General features: G+C 44.2%; 1 long non-coding RNA gene across 1 annotated transcript; it reads left to right on the forward strand.

Annotated features, from left to right (window-relative positions):
- Window positions 1-10: 10 nt before the first annotated feature.
- On the forward strand, window positions 11-7,912 carry LOC130454903 (uncharacterized). The gene is made up of 3 exons (XR_008912674.1): window positions 11-213; window positions 373-436; window positions 6,167-7,912. It is a non-coding gene; the product is annotated as an uncharacterized LOC130454903 (long non-coding RNA).
- Window positions 7,913-8,143: the final 231 nt, after the last annotated feature.

An 8,143-nucleotide genomic window follows, 5' to 3' on the forward strand; every position in this document is an offset into this window, starting at 1 on the left:
TCCCCGTTGCCAGGCAACCAATCGACGCCCCGCGAGGAGGGGAGGAGCCAGGATGCGGGTGGGAAGCCTGCCGGGAATTGTAGTCCTGGCCTGCCTGGGGTCTCTGACCCGCGGACACCAGACCTGCAAGGAGGGTCACTGGGTCCGACCCCGCCGATGCCCTTCAGAAATCTGAGGGGAAATGGAGAGCCCGAGCCGCGAAACGATCAGTCAGTCAGTCAACATTCTTTGAACATCTATTATGCAAGGCGCCTCCAGATTCTGTCCTCAAGGAACTCCCAGTGGGGGGGGGAGGGGAACCTCGTGCTGGAGGGGAGCATCTCCAGGGGCAGGCTAAGCCTGGCTGACTCTTCCTGGGATTCTCTTGGCCAGGCTCACCCCTGAGGGTTTTCCATTGCCTTCTCCTGCTCATTTTTACAGATGAGGAAACAGGAAGGTAAGTGACTTGCCCAGGGTCACCTGGCTCCGGGCCCCATACTCTATCCAATGACCTCCTTAGCTAGCTTTGAGCCTGGGCAGGAAGGAGACCAGGGAAACCCAGAGGTGGAGATGACAGCATCCAAGCCTGGGGCACCGCCAGAGAGCAAGCTGGTCTGAAAGAGCCAGGAGGCCGGTGATCTGGGATGAAGAGGGCCTATTGGGGAGAAGCCTGGGGGCGAAGGAGGCCTCCAAGACCAAAGGGAGGATTTAAAATGGGATGGAATTCCTGTTTGATGGGAGGGGAGGGGAGGAGGCAGCCCGGAGTTTATGGATCAGGAAAGCCACTTTGGGGACCCAGGAGACCACGAACCCACCCGAGGGGGAGACACTGAGGCGAGCAGAGCCCCACCCCAAGCCTTGCCCCCCGCAGTCTGTGCAACAGGCCAGGCAGGGTGTCACAGGAGAGGAGAGGAGGCCAATGGGCAAGACCTGCAGTGAGAGTATGGCGGAGAGAGAGACTTGGGGTGAGAGAGAGGACTTCGGGGTGACTCTGCCCTGGGAGGGAGCCTGAGGGCCTGGAAGGGTGGGGGGCCTCCACCACTCCCAGGGAAGCCAGGGCCAAGCTGAAGATTTCTACTGAATGGCCAGTTCCAGAAGAATGGAAGAGGGAAGATTAGAGGAGGGCAGAGTTTGGGGCAGCAAAGGGAGAATCAGGAAGGAGGAGGAGGAAGGAGAGGGGGAGGAGGAGGAGGGAGAAGGGGAGGAGGAGGAGGGAGAGGAGGAGGAGGAGGGAGAAAGGGAGGAGGATGAAGGAGAGGAGGAGGAGGAGGGAGAAGGAGAGGAGGAGGAGAGGGGGAGGAGGAGGAAGGAGAGGGGGAGGAGGAGGAAGAAGGAGAGGAGGAGGAGGGGAAGAGGAGGAGGGAGAGGAGGAGGAGGGAGAAAGGGAGGAGGATGAAGAAGGAGAGGAGGAGGAGGAGGATAGGAAGGAGGAGGGAGAAGGGGAAGAGAAGGAGGGTGAGGAGGAGGAGGGAGAAAGGGAGGAGGATGAAGAAGGAGAGGAGGAGGAGGAGGGAGAGGGGGAGGAGGAGGAAGGAGAGGGGGAGGAGGAGGAAGAAGGAGAGGAGGAGGAGGGGAAGAGGAGGAGGGAGAAAGGGAGGAGGAGAGAGAAGGGGAGGAGGAGAAAGAAGGGGAGGAGGAGGAGGGAGAAGGGGAGGAGGAGGAGGGAGAGGGAGAGGAGGAGGGAGAGGGAGAGGAGGAGGAAGAAGGAGAGGAGGAGGAGGAAGGAGAGGGGGAGGAGGGAGAGGGAGAGGAGGAAGGAGATGGGAAGAAGGAGGGAGAAGGGGAGGAGGAGGAGGAAGGAGAGGGAGAGGAGGAGGAGGAAGGAGAGGAGGAGGAGGAAGGAGATGGGAAGAAGGAGGGAGAAGGGGAAGAGGAGGAGGAAGAGGGAGAGGAGAAGGGAGAAGGGGAGGAGGAGGAGGAAGGAGAGGAGGAGGAGGAGGGAGAAGGGAAGGAGGAGGAGGAGGGAGAGGAAGAGGGAGAAGGGGAGGAGGAAGGAGAGGGAGAGGAGGTGGTGGCACGGGGACTTTGGAGAGCGCAGACTAGATGGAAGCCAGATTTGGGGGAATTAAAGGGAATGAGAGGGAGTGGAGGCACCTCTGGCACAGGGCCACAAAGGGCAGAAGAGATCCAGGCCGAGGGTTGGTTGGTGTGGATGGAAGGATCCAAGGAGGAGTTTTTGAGGATGGGGGAGCCATGGGATAAGAGAGGTGGCCGGCCAATCTGCCGGAGGAAAGGGGATTCAATGGGGCTCCTTGTGCAGCAGGAGGGTCAGTCTGGCCAGCAGAGAGGGGCAAAGGAGGAAGGAAAGAGTGGTGGAATGAATCTGAGGGAGAAGAGCTGAGGCGGACGGAGCTCCCTCCTGGCAGGCAGGCCCCAGAGTGGGGAAACGTGCTGAAAAGGCTCGGAATTGCCGCTGTGGAGAGCGGGAGAGTAAGCGGGGCGGCCGGGGAGGAGAGGATCGCCGGACAGCGGTGAGGACCCAGCTCAGGTTGTATCACAGAAACTTAGAGCAGACCCAGGCCCAGAATGGCGGCGCCACCGGCTCCATCTGGGTGTTTGTAGGAGGGATCCCGGGCGGCAACTTGGCTCCGATGGGGAAGGGGAGAAGGATTCGAGGCAGGACCACGGGGGAAGCTTGTTCATGGAGGAAGATTCCGGGAAACTCCGAGTTAGAGAAGAGCAGTCAGGCCAAGTCAGTCCAGAGAGATGGAAGGGAGCCAAGAAATGGAGGGTCGGAGACACCAGCCTGAGCCGTTTGCATCTTCTTCCCAAGGGAATGGCGAGTCCCTGCGACTTCTTGAGGGGAGTGACGTGCCCTTTTTTAAGTGTTCTGGTCAGTTATTAGTTATCCTTTGGTAGAAATGTCTTTGCTGCCATGACAGCATTTTAAAAATAATATGGAGGGGGGGGGGGGGGAAGGCAGCTAAGTGACTCAGTAGATAGAGCCAGAAGGTCCTGAGTTTAAATCTGACCTCAGACACTGCCTAGCTGTATGACCTTGAACAAGTCACTTAACCCCAATTGCTTAGCCCTTACCTATTCTTCTGTCTTGAAACCAATACTTAGCATTATTTCTAAAAAAGAAAGTGAAGGTTAAAAAGAATAATATTTTACTTTTTCCCAATTACATCTAGAAACAATTTTAAAATATTCATTTAAAAAATTTTGGATTCCAAATTCTCTTCCTCCCAACCCAACAGTAAGATCTCCAATATAAACTTTCATGTGCAATCATGTGCAACATTTCTCTATATTAGTTATTTTGTGGAAGAGATTTCAAATGAAAAAGAAGAAGAAAGAAAATGAAATGGCATCTGGCTTAGTCTGCATTCAACTTCCTCAGTGCCTCCTCTGGGGCAGGCGGCATTTTTCATTCTGAGTCTCTGGGATTGTCTTGGATCTGTCCTGCAGAGAATAATCAGGTTATTCACATCACAATGATTCACAGAATACTATTTCTAAAAAATTAGATTTTATTTTTTCCCAGTTATACATAAGAAACAAGATGATGCTATGTACATAAAAACCAAAAGATTCAACTCAAAAATTGGTCAAAACTATTGATAAGTTTAACAAAGCAGTAGGATATAAAAGACGCTATATAGAACAATGTTTGGCAAGACAGTAAGAGATAACCCATTTAAACTAACCATATGTAGAATAAAGTACCTATGACTATGCTGCCAAAACAAACCTAGAAACCATATGAACATAATTATAAAAAGCTTTTTATACAAAAAGTCAGATGAAAATAATGAGAGAAATATTCATTGTCCATGGGTGAGCAGAGCCAATACAAATGAAATGAAAATCCTAAACTAATGTACTTATTCGATTCCATCTCAATTAAATTACCAAAACATCATTTTATTGAACTATAAAAAATAATAAAGTTCATTTGGAAAAACAAAAGGTCAAGAATATCAAAAGAATTAATGGAGGATTAGCAGTATCAGATTTTGAGTTATATTATAAAGCAGTGATGATCAAAAGGATCTTTAAGACACATGGGGTGGCTCAGCGGATAGGGAGCCAGGCCTGGAGATGGGATAGCCTCAGATACTTCCTAGCTCTATGACCCTGGGCAAATAACTTAACCTCCATTGCCCAGCCCTTAGAGGGTTTCTTCCTTGGAACCAATACATAATATTGATTCTAAGATGGCAGGCAACTAAAAACAACTCTGAGATGTCAGCTCACATCTATCACATTGATTAAATGATAAAAGGGCAAAATGACAAACATTGGAGGGGATGTAGAAAAATGGGGACAATAATATGTTGTTAGAAGAACTGTGAACTGATCCAATCAGCAATAATTAGCCTCCTAACTCCCTGCCCATGTAGCAGGGGAAGCAAGCTGCTTCCTAGTGTTTTACCCCAAGGGGGAAGGGGAAGGAAAGTTACTCTTCCAAACAGGAAGTAAAATTGCAAGCATATCTCACTCTATGAAAGAGTAGTACATTTCCTATTTCAAACAGCTCCCACTTTTAGGATGCTTTTTCTTCCTACCATTCCTATGTGCACTGATTCTTGGGATTATCTTGCCAGAGATTCAGGGAAGAAATTAATTTCCCTACAACCCCTTGCCATTTGGGCCTGCCCAGTTTCTAAGATACATCTCCACACTATGTTCAAGGAGGAATTCTCCCTCCCTATGGGAGATCCCAGAGGTGTGACAAAAGGAACCTAAATGCATAGGGAAGGACCTTTAAAGAGTCTGGAGGTGAAATTTTTAAACCTTTTCAGACTCCATTGTTTTATGAAAGTCTATGCATCTTATCGTATTTTGCTGATTGCTTGCTTTAAGATTTAATTCTGTTGTCTTAAGTTCATATATTAATCTGATCAATACTATTCTGTTACACTTAATCAGTTTACTCTACTGTGTCCTGGCTATTAGATATATTCTGTTACCTTTCCCCGATAACTATACTGAACAAAATATCATCATACAAGCCCATAATCATCTTCCAAAAATTCTCTTTTGTGGGAAAAAAAAACATAGGTCCTTAGGGATACTGAGGTGGTCACTAGATCCATTGAGGTCACATGTTTTTTCTTTGTTAGTTTGTTAATTTGTCACATAGATGATGGATGAATTTTGTCAACCTGGCTAACAACCTTTGGAGAATTTAATGAACTAAATATCTCAAATTAATTTTAAGGGGTCTTCAGACATGATTTTTAGATTTTTTCAACTGCTCTGACTGATCATTTGCCTGCCTCTGAGTTATTTCTAAAAAAAGGCTATTTAGTAGCTGAAGTGAAGTGTGATAGCATTATTATAATCCCCACCTCTGCATTTGTAAAAATGTAATGGATGAGGCATAACAGTCTTATACCAGAGGAGCTGGGAAGTTGTTCCTAGGGCATGATACCCCTGGATGGCTCCCAAGAGGGTGCATCTCCCATTTGTAATTCTTCAGCTTACTCTACCCTTCCACTAGAATGATCTAGATGATTGGTGACATTTTTAGACCCAACATCAACAGTATAGATGTTTGTGTCTTTTGTGGGCTCCTCTGCCACATTTTGTAATGATGGCAGTAATAGATTAAAAAAAAAAATTCAGCCAAGGTTGAAAGATTTGCTATATCTGTAACAATTTTGACAAATATCCTTAAGTTCATAGTTTTTAAAAAATATGTCATAGAGTAGACTCATGTGAATCCTAATGATAGTGGGTTTGTTTGCTATTGTCATTAAATGGGCTATTTATAACTTTGGGGATTTTGATACTTCTTCAATATGTATTACCTGTTGTACTACTGTTCTTTATAAAAAATTGTTACTTTGTGAAAATCATTTGTACTCACTCAGTGATTCATGGTCAAGTTAAAAAGAAAATGGATCTCATTTTTGGGCGAGAAACCTTTGTATTCTACCTTTCCTTGGCTGATACAGTGTGTCACTAATTGTAAAGTATATATTTTTTATTTTAAAAAACATTTTATTATTGTTTTTCTTTGCATGTGTAATATAGTATTTGAGTTTTATTTTTCCTCTCCTTATTGTATTTGGAGCACAAGTCACCAGTGTTGAGATTTTAATTTTTTTTTTTGCAGTAATATAAGTTTAAAATACAATTGCCCTAAAGTCAATGCATACCCAAAAAAGCTTTAGATTATAAAAATGATGCCATTAAAAATTATGGGACTTTGCTTAATAATTGTGTCTGGTTCCAGGAGAAGGGAACAAAAGAGCCATTATACAGTGTCAAGGAGCACAAGATCAAAAAGGACCAAACCAATCCAGGTAGAAGATGAACTTCTATGCCAAGAAAATAAGACTTAAACTTGTTTGGGTTTTAAGGTTGCAGATGTTTGACATATGTCAGAGGCAGGTCTTCCTTGTCCTACATTTTAACAAGCACCTCACTTTGGCTACCCTCCTGGCTCCCATAAATCTAGTCCCTTTTCTGTCTTTCATAGTGTGGCAAACTTTCTATAGTCTTGGCTACTGACTGAGTAAGTGCATAATTACATAAATCACTTTGATTGGTTCTTGATTCAAGAACCTGTTATAGGTTTATTTTCCTTTACTTAGAATTTTTACACATAAGTCTTTGATATTCTATATTTCATCCAGAAGTTATTTTTTCTCTTTTATTTGGATTTTTTGATGTTTTTTATTTCTCTTGCTAATTGATTTTCATATGCCTCATAACTCAGCCATGTATCCCCTAAGTGATCCCTTTGTTTTTCAACATCCTCCTCAGGGGTGTTATTGTGGGATTGTTAAGGGGAAATAACAAGAGGGAAACAAATATTTTAAGTTTATTGTTGGAAAGGTTGAGAGGAAGGAGGGTAAAAAAGGTAAGGGAAGGTTCTTAAATCTTAACCCCAAAACTTCATTCCCATAAAACTATCTTAATGGCTAAATTATCTATACTAAATAAACTAAGTTTCCCCAAACACAATCTCACAAAATAGAGTGCAGTATATGAACTAAGATCCCAGGAGAAAATGTCCAAAGTAGGTCCAGTAGAGAAGTGGTTCTTTGGTCTTCTGTCCAGCTGCCAGCAGCCAGTCCAAGAAGGATTTCTCTCACTCAAGTTGGTATCTTCCAAAGGGCCAGAAACCTGGTAGACAGATGGAAAATCTCCAATCTCTCAAAAGCCTTCTTCAGGAGAGAGTTATGTGTTGGGACCTTGGAATCTTCACCCAGCTCTTGACTCAGGCTCCCATGTGATTCTGTCACATGTCCCCATCAATCAATTGGAAGTTCATATTGCAAAGTCCTTTTGCAATCTTCCTTTACTTAGTACGGGGGGGGGGATGTATTATTACTCTAAATTGCAATGTTTAAATTCTTTTTGAGAGTAATTTTAGGTTAAGAAACATGATACCTCTCTGAAACCAGAAAGTGAACTGTTTGGAGAAGACACCATGAAGATGCCTCCACAGACCACACATTGCACCAGAAGATCCAGAGTGAACTTTGGGATGTGGTGATTTGAACTGTGTGGGGTTGAATGCATTTGTTTTGTATGTATATTCTTATGCTGAAGGGGACTGCCCCCAATTGACTTTTTGTCAATGTGCCTAGCAATCATTGTTTTTGCTCTCTTTTCCTTTTATCCCCAAATTATTGTAACTTAAAAGTTGGTTATGTTTAAAAGATCCATTGGAGAGACCAGTCTTCCATTAGATCTCAGGGAGGAATGTAAATAGAAATCTGTTACCCTAAAAACTACATTTCCCAGGAGCCCATTGACTTCCTATCATTCTGTACTTCCTGTAGGCAGGGGGATATATGGGGTGGGGTTTCCGGTCGCTTGCTCTTTACTTCCTGGGTTGTGACAGTGATGGTAAGAGGGGGTTTTGAATAGGTTGATTAGCCACGGGTATGTGGTTTTTGTTACCTTTTTATTCCTCTATTTATAATATTAATAAATTTCTTAAAATATTCAAATTATTATACATTAATTTTAATTTTTACAATACCTAGAGAAAGAACCATGCAAATAGAAACTCAGAAGACAAACATAGGATCAACCACATGGTTCAATGAGAATGATTGGGGATGTAGTCTCTAAATGATCACTCTAGTGCAAATATCAATGGATAAATATTTCCATAAATTTCCAAAAATTTCCATAAATAATATGGAAATAGGTTTTGATCAATGACACATGTAAAACCCAGTGGAATTGTGTGTTG

The sequence above is a fragment of the Monodelphis domestica genome, chromosome 6 (genome assembly GCF_027887165.1).
Source record: "Monodelphis domestica isolate mMonDom1 chromosome 6, mMonDom1.pri, whole genome shotgun sequence".
In the NCBI taxonomy this organism is placed as follows: domain Eukaryota; kingdom Metazoa; phylum Chordata; class Mammalia; order Didelphimorphia; family Didelphidae; genus Monodelphis; species Monodelphis domestica.